This window comes from Pleurodeles waltl, chromosome 4_2 (assembly GCF_031143425.1).
Source record: "Pleurodeles waltl isolate 20211129_DDA chromosome 4_2, aPleWal1.hap1.20221129, whole genome shotgun sequence".
In the NCBI taxonomy this organism is placed as follows: Eukaryota; Metazoa; Chordata; class Amphibia; order Caudata; family Salamandridae; genus Pleurodeles; species Pleurodeles waltl.
The window spans coordinates 67,682,958-67,708,018 of NC_090443.1; positions in this window are offsets into that span (position 1 = coordinate 67,682,958).

A 25,061-nucleotide genomic window follows, 5' to 3' on the forward strand; every position below is an offset into this window, starting at 1 on the left:
GCGGTCAGCGGCCTTTAACGCCAGGGTTGTAATGAGGGCCAAAGTGTCCCCAGAGAAATTACAATAGTGTCAGAAGGAAGTGAAATATTTGGGTCACCAAATAGAAAAAGGTGCAAGGAAAGTGTCCAGAGAAAGAGTTCCTGCCATTTTGCAAATTAATTCTCCAGTTAGACAAAGAGATGTTAGGATGTTTTTGGGAATGGTGAGCTATTACCTCCAATAGATTCCCTATTTTTCTGTTATTTGAAAGCCACTGCAGAGACTGACCCAAAAAGATATAAATGACCCATTGCCTTTTGATGAAGCTTGTATGAAAGCTTTTACTGAGCTGAGAGAGAGTTTGTGCAGAGCACCAGCTTTGGGAATGCCCGACTACACTAAACCATTTATGTTGTTTTGTCATGAACATGATTTTTGCGCTCTTTCAGTCCTTACCCAGGTACATGGTGGTGTAAGTTGCCCTGTAGCATATTTTTCTGCTACTTTGGACCCAGTCGCAGCAGCTTTACCTGGATGTTTGCGGACTGTGGCTGTGGTTAGTTTGTCACTCACTCAGTGTGAGACTGAGAGTATTGTGTTGGGACATTCTTTAGCTGTCCTGTTCCCTCACTCTGTAAAAGTTTTGCTTACTGAACAAAGACCCTATGTTTGACAAATGCAAGGCTCACTAAGTATGAGCTGTTGATTGTAGACCCTCCAAATGTTATCTTGAAGAGGTGTACAGTGTATAACCCAGCAACTTTGCTCCCAGTAGACAATGTTGAAACTGAAAGAAATGGAACATGACTGTCTGGAGGTTACTGAATTGTGTACCAAACCCAGACCTGATATTCAGGCTACCTCATTAAAGGAAAATGATCAAATTGTTTTTGTCGATGGTTCCTGTCTAAGGGATAATGTAGGAACATTGAAATCTGGATATGCAGTGTGCACAATAGCTGGTATACTCGAAGCTTCATGGCTTCAAAGAGTATTTTCTGCACAAGTGGCTGAATTAGTGGCTCTCACTAGAGCATGCTGTATTTCTGGACAGCTTAAAGTTACAATTTTCACACAGTCAATATGGATTTCGTGTAGTGCATGACTTCGGGCAGTTGTGGCCACAGAGAGGTTTCATGACCTCTTCAGGCTCACCTATTAGAAATGGTGATAGAATTCATGATTTGTTACAAGCCCTACAATTATTTGAAAGGATTGCTATGGTTAAATGCAGTGCACACCAGAAATCAAAAGATTTTGTCTCAATAAGAAATGCTTATGCAGATCGAGTCAATAGGTTTTGCGCACTGAACTGCATCTCTTTTAATGAAGAATGGAAAGAACTAAAAGATGATGAAGTAAACTCAATGTATACATTAACAGGGATTGATACATGGGAGGAAATTAAAAGTTTGCAAGAAAATGTTTCTGAAGATAAAAAGAAAGGTTGGATAAAAATGAAATGTTTTCAAAGAGACATTGATGAAATATGGGTTTCAAATGAAGGGCAGTTGGTTTTGCCAGACTGTCTACTGACACAAATGGCAAGATATTATCATGGTCAAGCACACATTGGACCAGATGCAATGATTGATTTGCATATTTAAACAATCTTGACTGAATCCAAAGTTTAGACAGGTTGCTGAAGCAATTTGTCACAGAGGCATTACATGTCAACAAATTAATGTGGGGGAAAAGAACAAATGTTAATTTGGATCACAATGGAGGAGCAGGAGGTCCATTCAACAGAATGCAAATGGATTTTATTGAAATGCCTGGGTGTGGTGGTCATAGATACGTGTTGGTGATTGTATTTCAGTCAATGGGTTGAAGCTTATCCCACACGTAGCAATGATAGTCTCACAGTAGCAAAGCTTTTACTTAGGGAGTTGATACCTTGCTTTGGATGTCCGGCCTTTTTAGAATCAGACAGGGGAAGTCACTGCAATAATGAGGTGATTAAATTACTATATTCAGCCTTAAACATTGAGCAGAAGTTGCAATGTAGCTATCGCCCTGAAGCTTCTGGATTAGTAGAGCAAATGAATGGTACTCTGAAGGCTCGATTTGCAAAAATGTGTGCCTCCACAGATCTGAAGTGGCCAGATGCTGTGCCTTTTTTTGTTGAGTATGAGAAACACACCTGACAGAAAGGCTGGACTTTCTCCCCATGAAATCCTCATGGGCAGATCAATGATATTGCCAACTGTTTCTGCAAATGCTCTTGTGAATATAACAGATGATTTGATGCTGGATTACTGCAAGAGTCTGGCTGATGTGGTTTGCTCTTTCTGTCACCAGGTGGAAGCTACAGCTGTGCCGCCATCCCAAGACCAGTGTCACAGTCTGCGAGCTGGTGATTGGGTGTTCATCAAAAAGCACGTGCAGACAACCTGTCTGGAACCTAGGTGGAAGGGCCCCTACCAGGTCGTACTTGTTACGACGACTGCTGTGAAGTGTGCTGGGACCCCGAACTGCTAGCCACACTAGAAAAGTGCCTTATCCTTTGGAAGATGAAGAAGAGTTGTTGAGAGTACCAACAACTACTGTATAGTCTCAAGAAGCAAGAAGAGAGTTTGTGAAGACAGAAACAGAGACAGTGCAAACTGGTGAAGATCCAAGTACTCCTTTAAGAGACAATGCAAACTCACCTCTGAGGGATGAAATAGAGGAACCTCTATTTCCTGAAGTTACTAAAGCATCAGCAAATATAGCAGGAGAATCAAGTCAGAGGAGGACTCTCCCAGAAGCAGACGATTTGGAAAATCAGTTGAAACAAATCACATTTCCTGAAGCAGCTAAGGAGGGAGCTGAGTTAAATCAAAGTCATGCAGATTTAACTCCTCCTGAATTAGCTAATGTTGCAGGTACATCAAGTCAAAGTCATAATCCTGCTGAATCAAGAAGAGTTGTAAGTCCAGTTTTGCAAATGACACTGTCAAAGAAAGCTGTGAAAGAAGACAAATGGCCTAATTTGCAAATAAGTGAAAGGGTTTCAGGTGTACTGTTAACCATAAATGAAGAGCCAGACACAACAACAAGAGCAGATTCAGATGACGATCTGAGTAAAGGAGAAGTAAGTGCAAACTGAAGATTAAAAGAGAAAAAGAGTTGCAAGTCGAAGATACTCAGGTCCTGAATGGGCGTATTTTACAACAGATGAGTGGCAACATTAATTTTTGTCATTTTGTTTTGATTGTGAATTTCAGCTCAATATTTTGGAACTTGAACTTGCTTTTGAACTGAAATTTGAAACTACATTGCCAACTGAGCAAGAGAGACATTACAAGATACAAGTGATAAGCACTTTCCAATAGAATACGATCTAATGAAAGAGACTGAAAACTGATTTTTGCCAAGCCAGTAGACTGATTTTTTTTAAAGTTCTGGAGAAAAGTCTGAAAGCTGCTGTAAATAACTGCAAAGAAGACTGAAGATTATTTTTGTTTTTGATTTTGGCTATATAGTTTAAAAAACAAATCTTCTGCTTTCTCATTCTTTACAGGTCATGGATAACAATCACACTCATTTTAAAAATGATAGGTGTTCCAAATGTTTGTGTATTGGTTTGGGAATTGTATGTGTTCTAGTAAATATGTTATTGATTGTGAGTATGAATGTTCATAGTAAAATTTAAACTAATTATATACCTTCTTCAGAGACTACTACAATTTCTAAGTTAGAAAAGTTTAATAGGGATGAGAAATTTTACACTTAGACAACTCGCAAGGAGATCTTTCGTCTAATGTTTTCTATTGCTTGCTGTATGAATATGTTGAGGCAATAAATGTGAGAGAAAGTTATGTTTGCACGCAGAGTATTTTATCAGTGCAGGAAGGAATTACTTACCATAGCTTGCCATTAACGCATGGAATTAGCTGCAGTCTTTTACTAGCAAGCCTCTATAACCAAGAGTACATACAATAGTTGGACTCAAAATATCAATATTTCTCTCTTTAGCTATGTTACTCAAGTGTTGATTAATTTTAACAAAAGAAAACACTAAATCTAAATTAGAGAGGTTTCTTTGAGCCTACACTAACATTTTGCTCAGCTTACGCTCACAGGAATAACCTTACATGCTTGCTTTCGCCAGTAGAAAAATATTTTCTAGATCAAACTGATGACAGAAGAAAGGCATTGAATAAGAAAATAGAGAAAGGTTTAGTGAAGAGGAAATTCAGAAATGATCACGCATTTAGTGAGACTAAAATACAAGGGAAGCTTGCTTTAGATTTTCCACATGTAGGACAGCTTTGTATTTATAGACCTCAATCCAGGAATGATACTAAGTTTGTGGGAACGAGTGAGTGCAGACATGTATTTCTTTTTAAGAACACATGGGACTTTATGTTAAATGGACAAGATCCTGCCGTTCCTGGGGTATATTACATTTGTGGAAAGAATGCTTATTATTGTCTCCAAAGGCGATGGTTTTGGACGTGTTATTTGGGAGTTGTATTCCCAAAGATTTATAAGATTGACAATATAGATGACACATGACATGACTGAATTGCAAAGACCAAGATCAAAAAGAGGAACTTATTCTGAAATAATTGGGGATATATTTGGAGCAATTATTCCTTTTGTAGGAGTTGTTCTGAATGCTTTGAAAATTAGATCCTACTATTGTGGATAACATGCTAACTGATTATTCTGGGGCCAGAATCCTAATGGATACTAAAATGGCTGGGGTCCGTTCTATGGTTCTCCAGAACAGACTTGCGTTAGATATACTTTTAGCAAAAGCAGGCAGAGTCTGCCAGATGCTGAAAGCGAAACATTGTTGTACATACATACCTGACAATAGTAAAGGAATTAGACATTTTAGTAAGATCCTGACATATTCTAATTCAGACTTAAAAGATCTGAAAGAGCCAAGGGTATGGGACAATATTGGCAAAGGTGTTACTAAAGTGAAAAACTGGCTGGGTAATCTTGATCAGGGTATTGTGGGAAAAATATTGAAACCTTTACTAATTGTGGTGGTATGTCATCAGTATAATCGAATTGTACAAACTGTACACCCCTAAAAAGACAAAAGATGGAAAATGAACAGAGGAGGAAAGAAATTAAATTAGAAAAAATGAGAAGTAGATACTTTCATGATTTGAGAAAAACTGACAACTGGGAAAAAACGAGAAACAATAGATATTCTAGACAAACTAAACTTTATACTGACTCACCAGTATTAATACAAGTATTAATAAGTATATTTTGTGAACGACACATATAGTCATCAGAGAAGGGATTGTTGTAGTGCAAACATTATTAATAAAAATTGTGTCATTAGAACATAATGAAATAACATGTATTAAAAAGTTAAACTGAAAATGTGTGTTTTGGAAAATATGATCACCCTGTTGTCAGCCACAATGTGGTTCAACAATATAATAAAATACTTGTCTAATGAAAAGTATTTTGTTTATTCATAATTAAATGTACTGAATATGAATATTAATATGTACTAAAAGGGATTAATAGTTTAAATATTATGAAATGTTTTATTCTTTATGTTTTAGCATTGGTTTTAAAAAGGCCTCACATTTTTGTAATTTTCCAAGAGGCAATGTTTTAAAAAATGTTAACTCTGCAAATAATGTTTCTCTAAGCATCCTGTGTGACTTGCTCACTGTCGAAAAGTTATGTTCTTATGTTGTAACATTTGTCTGTCTTCCTGGGATGAGATAGTGTGTACTCAGGAACAATAGTCTTCAGTGCTCATGTATAACCTGCAACAATTGTATTCTGCTGCGGAAACTTGTGACTGTAGTGAGAGAAGATGGTCCAATCACGAATGCAGAAACATAGAGAAAAGTTAATTGGTCCTGACCTAAACCACCCCATAAACTGACCAATAGAAGCTTAGCTAGTTGCTTTCTAGGGATTTAATACTTCAAACCTAGGTGATGTAAGGGCAGTTCCTTTCAGTGCCTTTCAGTTCTCCATTGTCTGCAGTTATTCTTTTTACTCTGCTAGTGTCATGATTTGCTGTGTCTTTAGCTTTCTGCCATTGACGGATCAGATACAATAAAGCCAAACTATACTGAACTGTTCCCTATTATGTCATTGTCCAATGAATATGACCAGAAGATGCTCCACTGATGAAGACATCGCTGCTTGCTGATCCTTTTAGGAGAGGTGTAACCAAATGTGCATTTGTCTTTCTTGCAGAATTTTAGAAAGCCCAACCACTATTTTTGGTTAGCGCCATAGTCAGATGTTTTCCAAATTAATTTTTGTCTTAGTTTTTTTTTGCGTGAAGCCCAAACATGCATATGGAATCAGAGTAATAGCCACGATGCCAAATTCTAAATTCAACTGTTTCATGTAATTGGACTGTAAGCAATTCATCTGCAATAACTAAGTGTATTCTGTTTCCATCATTCATCTGTTACTGTTATTATTCTGCATGGTGGTTCCTGATATTCTGTCTAGATTAAGATTCTTTCAAAGATTTGGTCAGCCTGTATTGTTCCTGTACTTATATCATTTGGTCTTGCGTTTGAGTTACATGATATTAGCATTGCTAATCTAAAGGGCAATAAATGTTTGAACTTTAGTAAACTGGTGTGGTGATTCATGGCCACATAGGTCATGGTGCGTATAATTTCCTGACTCCAATATTAAAAGTGATGTTTCTTATTGATGTTGACTGTCTGGAGAACTGAGAATGATCAGAGGAGAAATAACTATTGAAAGTAGCCACTCCTAGCCCATCTTCATTCTTTCTAGAAAATGATACTGGGACTACCAGGGTCAGGTTGGAGCAACCAGGATCACATGAGCTCCCTTTTTCTTCACTCTGATCAAGAAACACTTGATCAAAGGAAATAGAGGGAAAGCATAAAGACGATCCACTGGCCGCTAACAGGAAAGAGTATCTATTCTCCAAGCAGAATCTTCTGTCATCCTTGAACAAAATTTGGGAAACTGGATCTCACGAGAAGTTGTGAACAGGTCCAGTGCAGGACAAATCTGTTTGAACAATGGGGGAGAAAGACAGATATTGTGGATGAAGGGACTCTCCCTGCTCAATATATTTGCATGGTTGTTCATGGTCCCTTGAATATAAATTGCTTTCAGAAAGATGATGATGGTTGGAACCCAGGAAATGATCTGGTACAAAATGTTTGAATGAAATGGAACCCTTATCCCCCCAATGTCAACTGAGATATGATTTTGCTGTCATATTGGCCATTCTGATTATGATGGCTTTGTTCAGAATCAGGTGCGAAAAGGCCAGGAGACCCAGATGGACTGTCTCAAGCTCCCTCCAGTTGGGGCATTTGATTCTTTGAAAAAGAGTCCAGATACCCTAGACTTGATGAGAACTTGTCCTTTCTCCCCACCCTTTATTGCTCGCATCCGTTGTGATAACTAAATGAGCTGGAGAATACAAAATTAACCCTTTCACAAGGTTAGACAGCTCCAGCCAGCATGCCAGTTCCATTTTAATTTCCTTGGTCATTGGGATCAATAAAGACATGTTTTAAGAATCAGAGCCGAATTCAGCAAGATGAAACAGGTCAGCCTGTTCAAATGGAACCGTGCCTAGAGGACTAAGAACACGGTTGTTTCCAAATGCTCTTGAACCCTCATCCATGCTGAAACCCTGGGATGAGCAGCTGTCATTGGATCTGAGATATGAGACTGAATCCTCTGGGCTCTTTTCTCTTCCCTGGTCTGTATGTATTCTGGTGCCTATCAGAGTCCAGTCTTGATCTTGCAGCAACTGACATTTCTTGGCATTTATCAGGAACTCATGGCGTGTAAACATCTGCAAGACCTTATTTACATGATTATTCATCTGTTACACAGAAATGGACACTAGACAGTCGTCCAGGTAAGGCTGTACAGAGGTTCGTTAAGGGAGCCAGCACTTTTATGAAGACCAAGACGGGCAATTTCAGCTTGAACATGAGAACCTGGAACTGGAACTGCAAGCTCTCTATAGCAAATACTAGAAATAAGTGATGATCGTACTGGATAGGCACATGCATTTAGGCGCCCTATAAATCAATCATGGCCATGCTGTCTTTCTCAGAGACCAGTAGAATGATGTGCTGTAATGTCACGTATGAAAATGAATGGTCTTTACCCAACAATTGAGGCCCTCGTTACAACTTTAGCATTTTTCGGGCAAGACTGCCATGCAAAATGCCGCCACCATACCTCCAGTGGTGGCAGAACAGCGACCGCCGCATTACGAGTCACAAAGAACAAACCGTCCATATACAGCTACAAAACAAACACCGCCAGGCCACCCGACGGCGAAATGGTGACTGACCTACCGTCTCTCCCGCCATGCCGACCCCATTCCAACTGCCCTATTATGACTCAGTATTCAGCACAGTGGAACATGCACTGCAGTAAACCAATGGCGGTCTGCACCGCCGCAGTACAAAAAGGCACCACCAATAGTAGCGAACACCACATTCAACAGTACGAATTCCCCACACCTGAAACACATACACACGTCACACACACCTGCTCATGGCACCATATAACATCCCGCCACACCCACCCACAATCCCTTGCAACTACCACAACCAGCCACAGAGCCACGAAGCACACCCCATACCTGATAAGCACCTGCACATTGCACACTTTGCACACACCACCACCACAACCCACCAACACCCCCACTACCAATCACCTGGAACTGCACCCTACCTGCACAGTATCTCCCCCAACATGTCACACCAGAAGCACCCACGCTTCACAGACAATGAGTTGCACGTCCTGTTGAATGAGATCGTCAGAGTAAAGCCACAACTGATGGGAGTCCAGCAAACATCAGTGTCTAGGAAAACGGCGTTATGGCAGAGGACCATCGACAGGGTCAATTCAGTCGGCACCTATCCACGCACAAGGGAGGATATCAGGAAGAGGTGACACGACCTCAGGGGGAAGGTACGTTCCATGGCGTTCAGGCACCAGATCGCCCTCAACAACACTGGCGGTGGGCCCTCGCCTCCTCCCCTTAACTTAACATCCTGGGAGGAGAAGATCTTAGAAATCATGCATCCAGAGGGCCTAACTAGTATCAATGGAGGTCTCAACTCTGGTAAGTCAAGACCATCCCCCCAGGCACCAACCACTCCTACCCAGCACGCCTAACCACCACTCGCCTAGCCCCTCAACCCACACTACTGCAACTACACAATCACCCCACACCCCCTCCCATGCAAGCCACACCACCCCTTTCACACCATCCTCACATAGGGTCAGATGTAGCAACCAGTTTGTGACTCGCAAACGGCAAAAATCGCCATTTGCGAGTCGCAAACCAGAGTTTGCTATTCAGAAATGCATTTTGCGAGTCGGGACCGACTCGCAAAATGCATTTCATAGTCGCAAATAGGAAGGGGTGTTCCCTTCCTATTTGCGAGTCACAGTGGTATGCAACTCCATTTGCGACCGCGTACGCGGTCGCAAATGGAGTCGCAGTTACCATCCACTTGAAGTGGATGGTAACCCACTCGCAAACGGGAAGGGGTCCCCATGGGACCCCTTCCCCTTTGTGACTGGACCCCATATTATTTTTTCAGGGCAAAAAAAATTCCAAAACAAAAGGCTTTGGATTTTTTTTAAAGTGCAGCTCGTTTTCCTTTAAGGAAAACGGGCTACACTTGAAAAAAAAAACTGCTTTATTTACAAGCAGTCACGGACATGGAGGTCTGCTGACTACAGCAGGCCTCCATATCAGTGAGTGCCCATAGTCGCTATGGGGCCGCAATTTGCGAACCACCTCATTAATATTAATGAGGTGGGTCTTTGCAACCCCATAGCGACTCGCAGAAGGTGTCTGAGACACCTTTCTGCATATGGTTTTGCGACTCGGAAATTGCGAGTCGCTCGGAGTCGCAATTTCCGAGTCGCAAAACCAGGTTTTGCTACATCTGGCCCATACTCCCCCCCCAATGCATGGATAACAATAACATTGTGAAGAGCCACAACTCCCACAATCCATCACACTCCACACAGCCAAAATTCACTGAACCACTTTACAGTGGAACACGTGCCTGGACAACCATGTCACAGCCCACACCTACTGGTTGCTACAACTGCTTCCCAACACATGGCAATGACACCAATGCCAACCACCATCCACAACCCACCATGGCACAAAGAAACCATGGCAATATACCCATCCCCAAATCAATGTCTGCTTACCATCATAGTGAAGCAAACTGAGCCACTGCATGCACCACACCACGAAAATGGCTAGTACACAGCCACATACAAACTCTCCCTCTTTCCATCCACAGGTAACACTGCCACCCAGCAGAGGATGCCAGGGACAGACAGTCCTCCCCGGGATGAAGGCCCCAGTGGATGTTTGGATGGGGACGAGTTGCCTGGGTCATCTAGGACGACTGGTCACTACACTCCCAGGAGCCCCACCATGGACGCACTGGACTCCCCCTCCCATGTGGCTACAACACCTCAGCCCGCCCCTTCCCCCCAAACCTGTGTCCCAAGGACCTCATAATCAGAAGTGTGCCACCCAGTACAAGGGCCAGAGACAAGGGCACATACCCTACACAATGAAGGGCCTGGTGCTACTGGGAGTGGGTACACTGTGCCAGGGGCACAGACACAGGGGGCTAGGGGCAGTGGGAGGGGATCAGTGGACCAAGGGTCGGAGCAGCCACAACAACTGACTGCCCAGGAGGTCCTTACCGAAGTCCTGGGCTCATACCACCAAACCCAGGACACCATCAGCCAGATCCTAGCCACTGTGAAAGAGACCCAGAGGCTGCAGAGTGAATACCATCAGGAGGCCATGCAGCAGTGGCAGACCCACAATGCCACCATGGCCTCCATGGCGGGGTGCTGAAGAAACTCACCACCATGCTGTGTGAATCCATCTCCCACCAACAGCCCCTTCCATTAGCCACAACCCATCTGAGCCCTCCACGTCAGCAGCAGCTAGTGGAATGGAGGCCCTGCCAAAGGACCCGCAGGAGACCAGCACTCCTACCCCTACCTCTGTAGCCCACGAGCCCCCACGTAAGCAAGGACGTCCAACCAGACATCCTCCCATTACTGATGCCAAGATCAAGACTACCACCAGGAAGTGACCCTCTCCTGAACATTCTCCATTGTGTGTCACTGAGGCACCCTGTTGACTGTCCACTGTCATCTCTCCATGCTCCCATTGCCACCATACTGGACCTTGACTACCCACAGCTAGGCCAAGTACTCTGATGATCCCACCCTCCATGACCCCACTCATCACTCCTTGCACTTGTACCTCCTAAATAAACACCATTGAGCACAGTTACTGCCTACGTCTATATTATCATGAGTACAAAAGATACTGCCATCACGTGCAACAGTTAACCCAATGTCCTGCAAATGTATGTGTGAGTGGCAGAGGGGGAGCAATATGTAGCAAGGATAACAGTGGAGCAGGCAGTGGCTGGAGAGATGGGTCATAGGAGGCAACAGGTGAGGCAGGGACCAGAGTGCACCACAATATCCTGAAAGTAGAACAAGACAGGGACATCAATGACTATAGCCGTCACATATACCAAATAAACACACACGCACTGTAACTACATGATACCAAGGCTGAGATGGCAAGTCAAGTCCAAAAACATATGGCCACAACAAACCCACTTTCCCAAAACATACCACCCAAATGGTCCCTCCCTCACAGCAAACAGAGCCACACGTAAGGCAGTGCAAACTGCCATGAACAGTGATGTAGCACCACCTCCCCATCCCGAATCCCAGGACAAGATGCAACACAGAGGAAACCACCTAGTTTAGCACACATAGGCCCTCATTCCGACCCTGGCGGTTTCAAACCGCCAGGGTGGAGGGCAGAGGAAGCACCGCCAACAGGCTGGCGGTGCTTCCCGGGCCATTCTGACCGCGGCGGTAAAGCCGCGGTCAGAAAAGGGGAACCGGCGGTTTCCCGGCGGTTTTCCCCTGGCCCAGGGAATCCTCCATGGCGGCGCTGCTTGCAGCGCCGCCATGGGGATTCCGACCCCCTTCCCGCCAGCCTGTTCCTGGTGGTTTACACCGCCAGGAACAGGCTGGCAGGAACGGGTGTCGTGGGGCCCCTGGGGGCCCCACAAAGATTTTCAGTGTCTGCTTTGCAGACACTGAAAATCGCGACGGGTGCCACTGCACCCGTCGCACCCCTGCAAATCCGCCGGCTCCATTCGGAGCCGGCTTCCTCTTTGCAGGGGCTTTCCCGCTGGGCCAGCGGGCGATCTTTTGGAGATCGCCCGCCGGCCCAGCGGGAAAGTTGTAATGACCCCCGTGGTCATTTGACCGCGGTGCGGTCTTTTGGAGGTTTCCGCCCGGCGGGCGGCACCCGCCGCCCACCGGGGTCGGAATGACCCCCATAATGCAGTGGATATGGCAGTTGAGGGAACAATGGACCTGCACATAGATGTCAAATGTGCAGCAACACAACAACTGGATGAGAATGGCACTGACCTGTGCACAGTAAAAACCCAACACATGGCCAAATGTAAACCCCCTCCAACCCACCCAGAATCAGCGCTCCAATATCCCCTGTTATTACACGCAGCAGGTGGTAGTATGGCACAAGGCAAACAGTAGAAGAGGACACATACCATTCATATAAGACATACCTGTATCTCAATGGAAATATTGTCTTATCAGCTCTGCTCTGGAGGCAGCTGCATCCTCATCATCTTCCTCATCATCACTCCCCATGTCCCCTTCATCAGCCACTGGTACAGCTGCCACCTCCTCTGCATCCAGCACTGGGATGTGACGTCTTAGGGCCAGATTGTGTAGCATGCAGCAAGCAGCATTGATCTGTCACACTTTCTGTGGTGTGTAGAGTAGGGCACCTCCAGAGATGTGCAGACACCGGAATCTGGCCTACAGCAGACCAAGGGTCTGCTCAGCCACCCATCTTGTCCTACCGTGGGCCTCATTGTAACTGTGTTCCACAGCTGTAGTCGGATACCTCACAGGTGTCAGTAGCCAGGGAAGGTTGGGATAGCCAGAGTCACTTGTGTGCATAGAGGTAAGGCCCATGTCAAGACCAGGAGTGTGTAGTACAGGTTGTGAAGAGTGTTGAGAGCAGAGGAGCACACATATGTAGGGATACATACAGAGGAGCCAGGCCCAGTCTCTCTGTAATGGTACCATCACGTGTGGGACGGTGCTGTTCCATAGAATGTAGGAGTCATGCACAGACCCAAGGAACCTGGCCGTCACTTGTGTGAAATATTGGTCAGCAAGACACACCACCTGCACATTGGTAGAATAGAAGTTCTTACGGTTTTTATACATTTGTTCATTCCTCCTGGGTGGCACCAGGGCAATGTGGGTGCCATCTATGGCCCCCGTCACATGAGGGACATGTGCCAAATCGTAGAAGGCAGCTTTTACAGGGGCCAAATCAGCACGACATGGAAACCTGATGTAGCTGCGCATATATTGTAGCAGGGTATATCGGACATACCTCAGGACGTTGCTGTGACATCCCTGCTGCCAAACCCACTGTCATCTGGAAGGACCCTGAAGCAAGAAAGTGGAGGACTGACAACACCTGTACTATGGGAGGGATGACATTTGGATGAGGAATGGCAGGCAATAGATCTAGCTCCAACTGGGTCACCAGCTCCATAATGGTCTGACGGTGATTCCGCAGAGGCCGTGACTACCATTTGATGTGCTCTTGCTCACTTGACTCCTGACAGTCGTGCACAGAAGACCTCCATTGCGTGTGCTGCTGTGTCCTGACTCTGGTAGCCAAGAGGCCATGTCCTGCAGGAGATAGGGCCCCAGTCTTCACCCAGGATGAATTGTAGAAGCTTGTGGAGGTAGTCCTGCCCCTGTATGGACAGTTGTATGGGGCACCAGTGCAGCAGGTGAGGCCAGTGTCACTCTCTTGTCTGTGTGTGATGCGTATGGGGATGGGGGCCTTGGGACGGGGCAGAGTGACTGGAGTTTGGACATGGGGGAGGAGTCTGAGCCCACGTGGATTGATGACATGTGAGTGTGTTCATGAGATGTGTGCTGTCCACTGCTGTCGCAGTGATGCCACTCTACATGACTTTTCCCTTTTGTCTGTGTCATCCATGAAGGTCAGCGCCCATCAGAAGAAGGGGATATGGCGTGCCATCGCCAGGCAAGTGCGGACCCTGGGGGTCCATGCCCGGCAGAGCACCCACTGTAGAAAGAGGTGGGAGGACCTGAGATGCTGGGCCAGGAATACCATGGAGGCCCAGCTGTGGACGTCTTCCCAAAGTGGGGAGGGTGCCCATCGGACCCTGATGGCCCGCATTTTGGCGGTGGCCTACCTTGAGGTGGGTGAGCACGTGAGGGCAGCACAGCAGCCACGAGAGGGTGAGTACACACTCTCACTTACGATATGTGTTGCCATAGTGGCTCTGGGTGTGCACTATTTGGAAGCTGAAGCGTGGCTCTTAGGTGGATTCATGTCCACTGTGGGTATTAGACAGCCGGGCAGGATTGGCATCATAGATGTGTGGCCGTGAAGTCAGTGAATGGAAGGGCAGTCAGTTCCAATGTGGTATCTGTGTTGTCATGTACTTCCAAGATGTGCTAGGCAGCACAAGCCAACTGGATCACAGCATCTGTGGTGTCAGGCCTTTGTAGTCAGTTGATGCCAACCACTGTGCCAGGGGTGAATGTTGGGTCCTCAGTCTGCTACCAGGCACTGTATGTGTAGTGAGTCAAGGTGGGCCAAGATGTCACTGTGCAATTTGACTATGGCCTAGTTGGCATGCCAACTAGCCATGCTGGATTCTCTTGGTTCTGTAGTCCAGGATTAGTGTCTCTCTACAGGCATGTGAAAAGAGAATGTCCTGGGCAGGTATGGCGGGTATGCCTCTCATCATGTACACAATTGCATCTGTATCAGCTTCAGTGGTGTAAATGTGCATTGCTGTGGTGACCCCCATGGTGTTCCTGTTGGTGAGGGCATGAGGTGTCATAGCATGGCATCAGAAGATTATGTAGTTACTCTGTGTGACTGTTGTGCTGGCATTGACCGATTGCACCCTGTCTCTCTCTCTCCCACACACCCTCCGTCCCTGTCCTCCTCTGTCTTTGTGTGCATCAGCATCATCTGGCGAAGAAGAAGGGGCACTGGTGAGTGGGGATGCTGCAGCCCACGGGACCCAGGAGGCTGATACCCACGGAGCCGAGGGGACCAGTGGGATGGAGGGCAAGGGGAGTGCCAAGGGGGAGACAGGATCAACGACAACATCTTCTGATTCCTCCTCCGATGGACGCTCCCTGGTGGTGGCGGATCCATCTGGGACCATCCCAGCACCATCCTTGTCACCACCCCCCTTACCAGCACCGCCCTCCCTGTAGCTCCTCACCCAGTTGTCTGTGCCGGCTCACCCAGGAGGATGGGCGTCTCCTTCGCCACAGGCACCTCTGCTCCTGCCCCAGTCAGCCCTGCTGCCCTCAATGAGAAGGCTATTAACCTCCTGAGGTTCATCTCTGTGGAGCAGACAATGATCGTGAATGCCATCCAGGGACTGTCAAATCAGATGCAGCAGACCAATGTGTTCCTGGAAGGCATACACGGTGCCCTGCCAGGCCTGTGGAGGTGGTCTCAGGCTCTGGCCCCCTCCTTGACGGCAGCCAGTGTCCCTTCTTCTTCTGTCCCCCCTCCAGCTACTTGTTCCCAAACCCACATCCTGCTCCCCTCACCCATCCAAGGCACACTTACTGACCCACATGCATCCACATCAACAGACATGATATGCAAGGACAGACACAAGCACCACAAACACAACCACCGCCATGCACACAAACCACATTCAGATGCAAACATGCCAACATCCACTCCCATCACAGACTCCCCCACCACCTCCCCCCTGACAGTTGTGACACCAATCACACCTGCAGTCAGCACCTCTTCAGTCCCAGATCCTGTGCACTCACCTGCACTGTCACCACAATATCAGACCCCCATACATGCACCCCATACACCACATGCACACACACCACAACTATCAACACCCCCACATGTAGCACATCCACCCTACCTGCAGACACCATCCCAACATTCACTCACACATCCCCCCTGCCATCTCCCTGCATCTCCTCCTCCTTCTCCTCCCAGTACACCTAAACACCCACACTCGCCCATCCAACAATCACCCAGCACGCACACATTCACCCAAGCACCTGCACCCAAGGCACCGCCACGTACACACCTCACAACCATAGCCTCTCCTCCCACTCCCAAATGTCCTTCCCATGACTTACCTTGTGCCCCTAAGAAACGATTCCTGACTGAGTTTTCCCTGTTCCCCAGCACTATCCCAGCACCTGTTCCCCCCCAAGCACCCTGAAACGCTTCCCAGACCCCTGCCTTCCACCTCCCAGGCCTCCCCTGGCCATCGCCATGCCCCTCCCCCGCCTAAGTCTTCCACCTTCACCAAGTCCACTGTTACCTCTCCCAGACCCAATGTAAAGCCCACTCCCTCCACTTCCAAGGCCAAGCCCACTCCCTCCACTTCCAAAGCCAAGCCCAACCCCCCCCCCCTGGCTAAACCAGCATCATCCAGGGGCAATCTGAAAGACCCCCCCTGCAAGCCCAGCCCAAAAGACCCACCGCCCATCCCACCACTCATCTCTGAGGTGCCTGCATGGCCCATTGATGCCCCTGCCCTGTGGAGGCCTGCACATTGCAGTTAGGAGTCAAGTTGGGGCGTGCTATTGTGCCCCGTGTGCTTGAACATTACATAATTTTGTGACTGGCCCTTGGGACCCTTTGTACATAGTTTTAATGCCATTTTAACTTTAATAATATATTTGCACCACTGCACCATTGGTGTCGATGGTAACAACCTTGTTGTGGCTTTCGTTCAACGTGTATGTGTGGTGAATGTGCGATTTTGCGTGTGTACTAATGTCCTTCCCTCCAGTGTGTGCTAGGCTGGTATACTTACGGTTGGTGTCTTGGTCGGCGTTGCTGGTCCTGGAGGTCAATGGCTAACAGGAGCACTGGGAAGGCTTGCAATCTGTGTGCCATGGCCCCTGTGGACATGCCCGTGTTCCTGGAGGTGAGTCTTCCCTTTCATGTTGTTCGTTTCCGCCATGCGGTGAGACCGCTCCGGAAATCCTGGCAGTGTGCAGCCTCGTAATAGGGTCATGGGGACCTGCCTGACCCCTGGCCTGGAGATGCCTGCCGCCGGCTGCGGCGGTCCATCTACACTGGCAGTTTGGACGGAAGCCTGGCTGTGTTCTGCAGTTGCCTTCCCCCTACTCATAATGTGGCGGTCTTCACCTGTGCAACAGCCACCTCCACTGCGGTGGTCCACAGACTGCCATAATCGTAATGAGGGCCTGAGTCTTTTATGTCCAACACTGGCTGAAAATCTCTGGAGACCTAATGAATTAAAAAGAGAATTGAATATACCCATTGACCCCCCTCCTTGTGAGGTATAGGTATGATTGCTTGCTATAGAATTAAGGCTGATATTCCTGCTCACAATGCCTCCTTCTTTATGGGATCCCTGGGAACAGGAATAGGGAAGCACTTCCAGTTGGGAGGCTGTGAGTCAAATTCTATAATGTAGTCATTCTGAAAGAAGTTCAGCACCCACTAATCTGTGATGGAATTTTGCCACATCTGGTAAAAATCCTTAATCCTTTCTTCCACAGCTTCCAGGGCAGGAGGAATGATGCAGTTAGGAGTGCTAATTGGGTGAGACACATCCTGCAACTTTCCTGACTTTCTCAGTTGGAACCCCTATCTTCTAGAAGAATAGGATTTGGAATCCTTCCTGGAATACTCCTGGGATTCTCTGTTCCAGCATTTGACATTTTTATCAAAAGAAGTTCTATATGACCAGGAATGCTTCTCATACTTAAAGACTTCCTCACCATCTCATCCAGAAGATCTCCAAAGAGCCTCTTGACTTCAAGCAGATTCTTGAGGAATGAGGCATTCTCTAAGAAGGCAACCTTCTAATCCCTGAGGCAAAGATTCCTTCCGACCATGGTCAATGAGCTAGATGCTACTGATGCAGCTTTAATGATGTCAGAAGAAACATCGGTCAGACATTTCGATTCTTGCTGTCTTAACTAGGATGTCCAAAATATTTGCACTCTCCTGCATAGCCTCTGCAGGTGAATCGAAATCCTTAACCAATTACTAGAAAGTGAACGCAGTGTAGAAAGCTGTCCTCAACATCAGATTAGACTCTTCGAAACATTTGTTAAGACCACTGTGCACTTTCCTGTCAACAATGTCTGATAAACAGTCACCTGGATTCAAAGATGATCTCCGATTTATTTGGTGTCATAAATACATCAATCTAAATGGATTAAGAGAGTACAGTATCTGCTTCCTCCAAAATATGTGCTGTTTAAGGAATCTCCGAATTTGAAATTGATCCAGCTCTTTCCAGCATCTAAAAATCACATCTTTGATTATGAGATGAAGCAGAAGAGCTACTGCTGGGGGCTTAGCATATTGGTAAAATAGTCATTTGGCATCCTCTTCCTGAGGTGAATTGAAACTCAAATTGCCTCTGATATGGAGCAAAATGGACACCAGTGCCTCTCTGGAAATATGCTTGCCTCCAGAAGTTCCAAGATTGCCAGATGCTGAATTACTAGCAGAATACGTGTCCACGTTCTTATTTTTATTTTTCCTAGCTCTCTTTGTTTTATGCGGTTTTGCAGACAAAGACCGTGCAACTGCTTCATCAATCATAGCCTGAACGTACCCGGCCGTTAGACTGTCTGGGCTACCAGGAGAATGACATCTTGAACACCTTTGTCCTTGCTGCAAAGGTTCATCTCTGAGAATGCCTCTTCTTCTCTGACCTTTCACCCTCCATTTTTACACATAAGTGCAAATAAGCCACCAAACATAGCTCCTTAAATACATTTGTGTGAACCAAATGTCCCAATCATGAAGAGACACGTAATGTAAGCAAATAGCCTCTGCTAAACGAAAGAGCCATGGAAGGGCATCAATCCAGGGATACCATACCCCCTCTATGACTCAATAAGTTGCCCCTCTTACCTCGTTTTCTGCCTGTTCGGTGCGCGTACAGCACTGCATCAGCCCCCTGGCCCAGTCCCTGGAAAGCTGCTACTGTCTCCTACCAGGAAGCAGCACAAACCACATGTGCTAGATCGTACCAGACGAGCCCTGCCTCAGCTGTAAACCTCCCATACACTCCTTCTTAGGGGCTTCTGTGAAACAACAAAGCCTCTCCACACCAGATGACAGGGATAGACCGAAAATCATTTTGCTGGTGACCCACACCTGCCCAGAAGGTGTCTGTAGGAGACAAAGAACAGGAAGTGAAGAGGAGGGAAGAGTCTTTTATGCTTTGGGGAAGTGACTGAGAGATGCAGGGTTCGCAACTGAAGTAATTTATTCTAAGTAAGACGGAAGAGGTAAAAGTCGTTCTGATAGCTTTGGGTGAATTGGCACTATCTAAAAGTGCAAAACATATATAATAAGAGATGTCCTGTCAGCTCTGTCCATGACTGCTGTGTGCGCCCACCACAACTGCAGTGAGCATGGCTCGCTTCTAGCAGTTGTGACCAGCAACGCACCAAGGTACTGCAGGACTGTGGTCCTAATCCTAAAACAGACAAGCTCAAACATTGTATAAGAGATCCCCCAGCAGAAGGTGCTTGCTGCTCACCCGTGGTGTTAACACGACTCTAACCAGCCCCAAGGTAGCACCAATCCCTATCTTCAAGACAGCAGGAAGAGGGAGAGCAGGGTCTTAGAATATCATCTTGAGTACAGAGCTCAGCCCTTCAAATTATGTTAAATATTTGTGTGTAGTATTTCTTTGTAAATAAAGTGCTTATTGCTTTTTTAAACGACTAAGCATTAGCTGGAGAGGTAACCGTATCATGTTGTTATTATCTCACTAAGTTCTCCATCTCTGGCCCTCACCAGGTCCCAAGCAAGCCTTTCGACCACTCTTCCTTTGCTTTTTGTGTGCCAAGTGTTACATTTGTTACACGTTATGGGATAAACAGTAAAAAAAAAGCCCCAGAATACCACTCCATTTGCCTATCCGTGTCAGCCTTTGGACCTCCCACCTAACAGGTTCTGACAGCAGGCACATACACAAACACCCACTCCCTCCTTTATGCCAACGTAAATAATACACGTCCTAAACCAACTTTGCACACACATTTTTAGACATTTATAAAACCAATCACAAACTTCTCCAAAACCCAACAATACTCATTCACTCGCCTTTCACCCATTGCACAATTTAGAGCCTTAAAACATGACCCACATTCTCCACCCCCACCCCTCACACATACACCTTCCACCATCAACAAATGCAAGCTACATAAACAACACAATCCTATTCACAACCTTGGCATTTCCTAGTCTGTTACACAAGACTACACCACAAAAATATATGCACAGCCCACCACCTCACCCTCAAACACTATCTCCACCACCTGCACACACAGATTCAACAAAATATTTTCTACGTCTGTTGGACGTGGATAATGATACAGATAAACACTATTGCTATTTAAATTCAGTTAATGTCACCAATAATCCACCTACTACATGCCCAAACCATGCTACTCACTCTTACAGCAAACAAATTACACAGCCACCAAAATACAATATCTAACCTGCCTACTAATAAATGCACACTGCCTTTCTTAAAACAAGTACCACATCTAGGACCTACTCACAGACACACACTCTTACTTGTCTTCATCACCGAATCAGGGTTGGGAAATGACATAGCTCCAGTACAGCACAAAGCTGTTCCTCCATGCTGTCAACAGCTCCCACATGATAGCATAGGCAAAAGTGAAGGCAGGCTAGCTGTTATGTTCAAGGAAACAATAATTCTCACCAAAGCTGTGGACATTCTATACTAGGTTGTAAGGCCCTCATCACCAGATTCAACCCTAAACCAACTTTCCCTTGTAACTTCCTCCATCTTTGCAGACCACCACCTAGCATGGAACATTCCCAGGCATATTTTTAGACCCAGTTTCAAACCTTCTGTCACTACACTCCAACCTATGCATCCTTAGTAACATATACATATGGATTGATAAACTTAATATGATCCATCCTAGAACTATCATCACTAATGTAGACACACTGACCATACATCAGATCACCCCCAAACCCTCACACATCCTAGATGCCATGCTTGCCAATCCAGAAGTAGTCACTTTCCAAAGGATTACTGCAGTCAAGAGGTCAGACCACCATCTGTTAGCTTTTCAACACATGACATCATAACTCTCCACACTTAGGGCCAAATTACCAGAAAGCACATTTTGGTCTTGGAACAAACTGCATTTTGAGGACCTAGAAACACAACTAACATTCAAAACAGATCTAGACACAATATCTCAGTTCAAATGCTCTATAAGTGACCTTTGATAGTAGCATTTGATATCCTAATTTCTCAAAAACAATGAATGGTGCAAAAAGAAAGCAAGCAGCATGGATGAATAAAGAACTAAAAAAGAGAAAACAACAAATCACAAAGCTGCAATGCACCTGGCTGTAGACAACCAACAATCAAGACAAACTGCATACATAAACACAACAAAATATACAAGCCATCTCACAAGAAAGCTACTACTTAAGTGCAAAATGTGCAAATAAAGAATAATATAAAATTCTCACTGAATCTTGTAAACCTAAATACACGGAAGGTAACTACCCAGTATCCCAAGAATTTACTGGCAAAGTGGCAAATCATTTCACAACCAAAGCAAACATGTTGGATTCCTATTTAAACCAAAACAAAACCACCAGCATCAGCCCTTTTCCAACAATCCCTTTCAAGAGTAGGTTAACCCAGCCTCTACATTCATTCAAACAGCTATCAGAAACTGATTTTATGGATCTTGTTAAAAAAGCAGGCCTGCTAGCTGCCCCTCTGACCCTTGTTCACCACAAATCTTTAAGAACATCCTTTTAACAACCTCTGCTGCCAACCCAGTCAGAAAAATCATTAACCATTCCTTGACAAAAGGGGTTTTTCTCGAAGACTTAAAAGAGACATACATGCAAACCTGGACTCTCAAGACCCAAGCAACTACAAACCTATTGTAAACTGACCATTCCTCGGGAAACAGCATTCACCTATCTGTCTCAATTTAGTGAAGCTAACTCCATACTTTCCGACTTCCAAACAGGATTCCATTGTGGAAGAGACACAGAATCTGCCCTAATGGGATGGCCTTAAGAACACAGTAGACCACAACGTGCTCATTGCACTACTTCTCTTGGACCTTTCACCTTCCTTCAACGTAGTTGGTCATGAGACTCTAATCCAAAGATTCCACAAAGTCAGCATACAAGGGGCTGCTCTCGACTAGGTCACATCCTACCTTCAAAACAGAACAAACGTCATCCATACTCCTCGAATCTCATTTAAACCCTACGAATAAGAATAGGGGTCCCTCTATCATCTCACCCATGCTTTTCAACATCTATATGAAGTCATTACTGGAAATGATCAAGGAATTTCAGCTCACCTGCTACAACTACGCGGATGACATACAAATAGTACATAAACTGGAAAGCCCCAAAGACATTGGAAACTCAAACCTTTTCATTTACCTCTGAGCTGTTGATCAGTGGATGATATAGAGCCATCTCAAAGTGAATGCGTCCAAAACTGAAATACTTAAGTGTGGTGATTGGACCCACTCTTCACCTGGCCTGACGATCTATGACCACCTGCTAAATTATCTAAGGAAGTAAGAAACCTTGGTATTGACATGGACTCTAAGCTATCAATGAATACCCAAGTGTTTAAGTTAGCAAGATCAAGCTTCACTACTATGAAAACTCTACGACGCATCTTTTCCCACCTAGGATTTCCACACAATGTCCAGGCTACTCTCTTGTATTCTCTAAACTTGATTATGCCTATGGCCTTTACCATGCATCAGTTCTATCAACTATGAAAAGACTATAATAAATTTAAAAACTCTGCTGCCAGACTACTCCTGCATATAACGTCACAAGCCCACACTCCCCTTCCATAAGGGCCCTACTTTGGTTACAGGCTGCCGGAAGATCCACTTTCACCCACAAGGCAATACATTGAATAGGACAACTTTTCAACAGGAAGAAAATCACAAGAAACCTCCGCTCCAGATTGGCACCTCGCCTCATAATCCCAGCATACAGGGTAAATAACATGGGTGTAACTATACCTCTGTTCAAGCAGCCAAACTATGGAATTCATTACCTTTCAACATAAGATTCACAGATAAACATGTTAAGTTCCGAAAATTACGCAAGAGCTGACTCTTCCCTACATGATCACAATATTCAAAATACAAATGTACAGCAATAGTATGTACATGATTATGCACACAGTATATATAAATGTTAGAAATTCAATACATGTATTACTTAACCCCTCCACTGCCAAGCCTTTTTCCCCTGAGGTGCCAAGCCTTGTATTGGCTATTTGGGGCAGTTCGTGATTACGCCCTCATAACTTTTTGTCCACATAAGCTACCCACGCCAAATTTGCTTCCTTTTTTTCCAACATCCTAGGAATGCTAGAGGTACCCAGACTTTGGGGGTTCCCCTGAAGGAGACCAGGAAATTAGTCAGAATACAGCAAAACGTTTGTTAAAAATGGGGAAAAAGGGCTGCAGAAGAAGGCGTGTGTTTCTTTTCTCCTGAAAATGGCTTCAACAAATGATTTGCGGTGCTAAAATCACCATCTTCTCAGCTTTCAGGAACAGGCAGCATTGAATCAGAAAACCCAATTTTTCACCACAATTTTGGCATTTTACTGGGACATACCCCATTTTTACTATTTTTTGTACTTCCTTCCAGTTAGTGACAGAAATGGGTGTGAAACCAATGCTGGATCCCAGACACCTAAACATTTCTGAAAAGTAGACAAAATTCTGATTCAGCAAGGGGTAATTTGTGTTTTACTCTGTAAAAATTGTCTCCATGTTTTACTCTGTAACTTTTTCCTGCCTTGTCAGATTTTTGAAAGCAATATACCGTTACATCTGCTGGACTCTTCTGGTTGCGGGGTTATATAGGGCTTGTAGGTTCATCAAGAACCCTAGGTAGCCAATAAATGAGCGACATCTTGCAATGGGTTTTCATTCTATATCGGGTATTCAGCAATTCATTTGCTGAAATATATAGAGTGAAATATAGGTATCAAGAAAACCTTTGTATATCCAAAATGGACACAAGATGAGGTGTTGAGAAGCAGTGGTTATTTGCACATCTCTGAATTCCGGGGGTGGCAAGACTAGCATCTGAATTACAGGGCATTTCTCAAATAGATGTCTTTTTTTTACACCCTGTCTTACATTTGGAAGAAAAAAGTGTAGAGAAAGACAAGGGGAAATAACACTTGTTTTGCTATTCTGTGTTCCCCCAAGTCTCCAGATAAAAATGGTACCTCACTTGCGTGGGTAGGCCTAATGCTCATGACAGGAAATGCAACATGGACACATCAAATTTTTACATTGAAATCTGACGTGTTTTTTGCAAAGTGCCTAGCTGTAGATTTTGGCATCTAGCTCAGCCGGCACATAGAGAAACCTATCAAACCTGTGCATTTTTTGTTACCCAGAATCCTTTGCAAACCTCAACATTTTGCCAAAAAAACACTTTTTCCTCACATTTTGGTGACAGAAAGTTCTGGAATCTGAGAGGAGCCACAAATTTCCTTCGACCCAGCATTCCCCCAAGTCTCCAGAATAAAATGGTACCTCGCTTGTGTGGATAGGCCTAGCGCCAGCGAAAGGAAATGCCCCAAAACACAACGTAGACACATCACATTTTCCCAAACAAAATAGAGCTGTTTTTTGGAAAGTACCTAGCTGTGGATTTTGGCCTCTAGCTCAGCCGGCACCTAAGGAAACCTACCAAACCTTTGCATTTTTGAAAACTAGACACCTAGGGGAATCCAAGATGGGATGACTTGTGGGGTTTTCACCAGGTTCTGTTACCCAGAATCCGTTGCAAACCTCAAAATCTGGCCAAACACTTTTTCCTCACATTTCGGTGACAGAAAGTTCTGGAATGTAAGAGGAGCCACAAATTTAATTCCACCCAGCAT